This window comes from Dermacentor silvarum, chromosome 6, assembly GCF_013339745.2.
Source record: "Dermacentor silvarum isolate Dsil-2018 chromosome 6, BIME_Dsil_1.4, whole genome shotgun sequence".
In the NCBI taxonomy this organism is placed as follows: Eukaryota; Metazoa; Arthropoda; class Arachnida; order Ixodida; family Ixodidae; genus Dermacentor; species Dermacentor silvarum.
The window spans coordinates 142,276,712-142,282,994 of record NC_051159.1 but is presented as its reverse complement, the minus strand read 5'-3'; the positions used below and the strand labels follow the sequence as shown (position 1 = coordinate 142,282,994).

Below are 6,283 nucleotides of genomic sequence, written 5' to 3'. Positions count from 1 at the left end.
CGCACGTCGCAACACAATCGCAGGGAGTGGGAAAAATAAAGTAAATGCGGTAATTCTATGCGTAACCATAAAACAACAATGTGCCGAATGCGATGCTACTGCTTTGTTTACGGGCACTATTCCGGAAGTCTTGTCGGTATTCGAAGGCCACAAAATATGCGCTTCATCAAAGGGGCACGGAAAACGAGAAAATAAACAAGAAAAAAGAAAGCGCGCATCACACACCTGTGGAGTCACAAACGCAGCTGTTCGTATTCAAAAGTGAAACTTTTCGTTAAATGTTCCAACATGATGCTGTTGGCATTATTATTGTAGTTCAAGTGAACTGCATAGATTCAACCAGGTCAACTACACAGAGGCACCACCATTTGCGCTTCTCGCTTGGCACTATAGAGAGACGAGGTACAGTACCTTCTACTGCCTTTTTTTTCTAGTTATAGGAACAGAACTTTATTACTTCATTGCTTTTCAAAGAGGGCGCATGGAATAGCCTTGTCCACCTAGCCAGGTTTTTACTGCGAACAGCTTTTACGAAGTGGAAAATAGGCAGGTTGTGTTTGCAAATTTTTTTTCTTTCTCGTTATGTCATTCGTTCGTTCCATGCCATCGCGGCGTTTTGACTCAGTCAGAGAAGAGGACGTGAGTTAAGTAAAAATACCTGATCTGGGATCAAGCCAGTGATACCACGTTCTTGCCCCGAACATTAGACAGTTTTAGAATAGCGTTTGTCACCCTACGTACGATAAACGTAATCAGCTTTGTAGGATGCTACGGTGCGCGTCCCTTCAATACTTTGGTTTTCCGGACGGGAACGCAAACGCAAGGAAGTCGTTAGAAAACAGGGCACCGTCTGGTGCCTCGTTCCAAACGTATTCAAGCAAAGACAGTCCATTAGCAACCATCCTGTTGTTGCTATGCGGACGCGCCTCATTAGGCCTACGAACGCTGGAATCGCTGAATCTCAGAAACTGGACTCGCTATGCGATCATAACTGACGTTTCAGGTAAGTTTACATTCCAATAGTTAATGGCGATTAACGAGATTGCGAGCGTAGCCATCACGAGAATTTACGTTGAAGCGGGAACCATTGGTGCCGCCATGCTCGACAACGCTATTTCTTAGCGTGCGTAAACATTAGACAGTTTTAGAATAGCGTTTTCAACCAAACGTAAATGCATTAAGTACGTAAGGAAATAGCGTCGTCCTCACTGTGTGACTCTCCGAACGTTATTTGGTTTCTGTGGTTTGCGTGCGCTATGATAACGTACGTTATCCGGCGAGTTTAACATTCGTACCGTTTACGGGCGCTAAGAAATAGCGTCCGCGATGTTAGTTCGAGTGCGCTACGGCAAGCGTTGCCAGTGCTTCACAAGGTGCTTCGCATTGCACGGCACATGCATTCTGCCCGATTCGCAAATTCTTTAAAAATGCGGAATAAAAAAAATAAAGAAGATGCTCCGCGAGTACAGGCGAACGCAGTTAGAAATTTCACGCGCAGGGCTATCTAACCTCATAACTTGTAGCATCAAGTTTCGTACAACTGCTTCACCGAAATCTGGCACAAGCGTCTACGAGAACTGCTGGCACACCAGTTCAGGCAGTATGGGAATGGTTGACAGTGAATAAATTTTTCTAAACTTCATGCTGGTATATCCAAGCGGCTTTGTAAATGTTGCAATACATAGACACATAGACTTATTGGCTTTTTGCATGCAAGGAAATAAGTCGTAAAATCCTATACCCAAAATCCGACATGCCCTGATCCATTTCCCCTACCGCCCCCCGCCTTTGTGTACTTCTATAAAACGAATAGTCACAAAGAGGATTAGGGAACAGGGCATTTAGGGTTTTCCGATAGGGTGTGTTTTGAAAGCTGCCTTATTGCGTCCTTGTGAAACACCGAAGAACTAATTATACGCGCGCATTTTTTGGGGCTCAGTATAGTTTGTGGTGCAACCTGTTTTGGTCTTTTAGCATGTTTCATTGTGTCTAGGACTGTATGTGATATTGTTATGCTAACGTGCCTATTTCCGCTCTAGATTGACCGAACCTCTACCATTACTTGTTACCTTGCAATATTTTTCTTATTAGTATTAGTCAAATGTGGAAAATGAGTTAGTGTCACTATTATATGTGACTAAATTTGTGTCATTTTTATTTCAATAAAGATATTGTTGTAAATTTATAAAGGTAATGCGTAATATGATTGCAATATTACCACACACAAAAAAGAGGTTGTGAATTTGTGATAAGCAATGCTACAGCAACGCTTGAAGTCACTCGACAATTTAAGTCAGTGTACTACCCACAATTCCTACGTCATCTCAATGATCGCAGCACCAGACTTGCCTCTAGTAAGTTTTGTAGGAAGTTCTCTGCCTCGTAGGTCCTTAAAAATTGACGCGCTACAGACAGCGATCGTCTACTCAGGCATGATTTTTGAATGCTTTTCCATATTGTGGGAGGGCCTCTCAGCGTTGTAGTTTATCCGGTGTTACTGGAAATCTGAGTGTTTTACAAGAGTAGAAGGGAAGTTCTTCTCAACGTCAGCTGGAAGGAGACATTTATAACCTCCCCGAGAATCGCCAGCTCGTAAATGCCATTCGTAGTAACTGAGTTTATGGAATCTGAAACAAGGACGACCCACGTTTCGCGCCTGTAACAGCAGGTAACAGCACGATAACTGCAACCAAATGGCAATAAAGACGACGGCTGCAGCATGACCACGTCGTCAAGATGCTAACAAAGATGACGTCACCTTGATATCGAGCGCGACATGATAACCATGCTTCACCATACTCATCGTCGTCTTCCCGTCATCGCCTTTGTAGCGCCGCCATCATGGTAATGCCGATATTGCAGGCGCACGTGCTTTTTTTCAATTTACAGGTTACGTCGCAGTGAACACCATGAACATGAGCTCTACCCATGCGTTCAACTCTCTCATTCATTCGTGATCGCAATTCAAATCAACAGAGAGAGAATTTTTTCTTCTCAAGCTCGGTTTTCGCGGTGAGGTGAGAAGTGTTGAGGTTGTATTATTTTTAAGGTGTTCAGCAGTGCCAGAGGTTCTTCGGAAGATTGTCCGGTAAATGTTTCGAGGGCTACAGTGCTCGTGATAACTAAGTTATGCTTTTGATAGTCGCTGCTCTTTGGCCATTATTGGCCCTTGCGCCATAAAACACTGTATGTCGTCAACCCTTTCGTGGCCAGTTTGGATATATCGGTACCTTATAGTATTGGAAATTCACTGCTGCTTAGCGAGGGAATACAAGTACGATAAATTTTTTTATGTAGCTATGTTGCTGAACCTCGTAAGAATAAGTTTTTATTTTGTATTCGTCTACAAGGTGGAACGGCTTTCTTGTAGCTATATCAACCACAAACCGAAAATTTTATGACCAACATCTCTCTTCAACTATAGTAAAGATGCAGAAAAAAACCTCAGCCCATTTTCCGCAAATTCATTCACTGAATATGTTTGAACACTGGCTTTTATGACAGCAGCGTGCTTTTATGATTTTCTTGAGGTTAGAATCTCAATTTGCCATGCCCACACTTGCCAATAATAGATCAATCATTTCTTAGCTTTACGGGCACATTATAGTAATATATGTGACAAATGCACAGCTTTCGATGCTTTCCATGAAGCATCGGTTTCCTGTCAACAGCTGTAATACCGAAAAGCCCTGAAAGACGGTGCTGGTGCAGACGACGTTAAGAAATAGAACGAGAAATTGCAAAACGTGCCCATGCTTCTTGTATGGTAGCATACACAGGCTATTTTTGACCTCTTTACATACAACCATGGTGATACAGAACCGGGCAACCGAAGCCATGTAGTGCCCCTTATGAAAATGTTCTACGTAGACTTTGGGACATGCCCCCCGTTTTTCTCCCATACAAAATTCTTGAAATTTTTCCTATTTGATTTTAGTTGAGAATAACTCAACAGGAACATGTTCGCATTGCTCCAGACATAGACATGTGTTCATTTAAAAGTGAAGGGAATCAAAGAGCTACGTGACGCTTAGCATTTTTAAAGAGGTGCTGGTATGTTACACCAAAGGAGTTCTCAATAAATAATTCCTTATTTGTCAAGCTTAAAAACGAAAACAAAGCTGAAACTTGCAATCTATGCTTCTTCCTCGCAGGGGCCCTGCGACAGAAAAAAAAGCGCCTAAGTACATGAACCAAATACAGATTTAAGGCATTCAGTCTGTCGTGCACACAGAACTCACCGAAGTATGCATGGACTGGCAGTCGTAAGTCACATATATTTGTATTTACCGTCCCAAATTGTACCATTACCTATTAAATAAGTATTGCTGAACGAAAAAAAATACACCTGGCTATAGGCAATCGCTATACAAATATGCTGCGACATAGGCTACTTCACCATGTGGAGTACATGCTACAGATATTTATGGTTGTATCAGTAAAGCGACGCCCTTAGACTGACCGGCTCTAGCGAGGTCCTGGCCAAAAAAATGTTAAGAGCACTTAATGAGTGACAACTTCCTTGAAAAGATGCGTCTGAGCATAAATTGCAGCTTGGCAATATATTAGAGGTATTCTTTGAAGTGGAAATCGCGAAGCATTGGAACTGACAAACAGTCTAGTTGATAATAAATTATTAATACGGCAGCGCCAAGACAAGACGAGGGCAAGGAAGCGCCCGTCCTGTTTCCTTCATTGTCTTCGTCTTGTCTTGCGCTAAGGAATCAGTGCGAAGCATATCGTACATCCCCAAACTGCTTGTATTTATTTATTTACAAATACTGCAGGCCCTATTCGGGTCCAAGCAGGAGTGGTTACACCAATTCTAATAAACTAGACTAGAAACAGAAAAATACAGGGACATCAACATTTGCAATGCAGAATGATCAACAATAAATATGAAGCAGTAACAATAGTTGTAGTTCGCAACTTCAAAAACAAAGCAGTGATATACCATGCAAACACAACAGTACACTGCATTCAGCTTTTTACCTAATATTAACATAAAACAGACGCGAGTATCGATTGTTTTCCTTCATTGCGGCGTAGTACAATATTATTCAAAAATAAATATTATTCGCAAATATATCAAACCGTTTCATCTCTTCCCGTCTTGGCAATAATTTGATAGGACTCAGCACGTATTACCAAAATTAAGAGCTTTTTATAACGATGCACAAGAAAGTGATCATAATCAAACTTCTCGTCTCAGGTGACTGCAAACAAAACTGCGAACATGAATGACCAATCACCTCGGCCTGAAATTGTCCTGGACTGCAGCAAGCTGCAGCAAGAGACGTGGTTAAAACACAGAAAGGACCTGGTACTCCTCAAGGCTCGTACTGTACATGGCGACGCGCTCAGCCGCCGCACGGTCGGCTGGTCTTGCGTGTTCGTGGCTGTCGGAACGTGCTTTCTCGCCGGCGGAGGTGCCATGCTCGTGCTTTCGCTTACAATGGAGGCCCGCATGTACAGCCTCAGTGAAAAGTACAACTTACACACAACGGCTCAAGGCGCCGCAATCCTCAGCATGGGCCTCGCTTTCATTATTGCGGCACTCGTCAAGAGCTACTACCATGGCCACGCCTGATCGAAATGCTGGTGTCGAAGGAACGTCCATGTGCGATGATCTTGTCGGTAGCTAAACTTCTTCCATTCCTACCAGGAATAAGACAGTGTGTCGGACCCTTGCGCAGGATAGATAGATAGATATATAGATAAACTTTATTACAAAGATAGAGTTTTGTCTTGCCCCGATGGGGCATCGCTAATGGTTGGGGCCCCTAGTCCAGGGCTCCGCTGGCTCTTGCCATCTTCTCTGCTCTCTGGATCAGCTTGAGCTGGTCGTCCAGGGCCGAGCTGGACAGCAGTGCCTCCCATTGCTCCCTCGTGGTGTTCATGTCATGGTGTTCTATTTTGTGTAGCGTGCACTCCCACGTAATGTGCTATAGGTTTGGCGTGGCCCCGCACCACGGGCATTCGTCCCTGTAGGCTGTGGGGTGCATGCGCAATGCGCAGGAAACACCGGCAGCTCAGTAGTACTCGCTGGCACACATAATGCGGCGCGCTGTTTATACAGAGGCAACAGCGAATGACCCTGGAATTAACTGCAATGTACAGGTTGAGTTGCAAATGAACACCGCGAAAATGAGCTCTACGCATGCGCATAAGTGCTTTATTCATTCGTGATCGCAATTCAAACCTAACAGAGACAAAAGTTCTTGTTCTCAAGCTTTGTTTTCGCGGTGAGATGAGAGGTTATGAAAACATTACACACCATCGA

The 6,283-nt window shown here is 43.5% G+C and overlaps 1 long non-coding RNA gene across 1 annotated transcript; it reads left to right on the top strand.

Annotated features, from left to right (window-relative positions):
* The first annotated feature begins 317 nt into the window (after positions 1-317).
* On the top strand, positions 318-5,688 carry LOC125946145 (uncharacterized). Its single transcript, XR_007467423.1, has 3 exons — positions 318-402; positions 4,155-4,265; positions 5,213-5,688. It is a non-coding gene; the product is annotated as an uncharacterized LOC125946145 (long non-coding RNA).
* Positions 5,689-6,283: the final 595 nt, after the last annotated feature.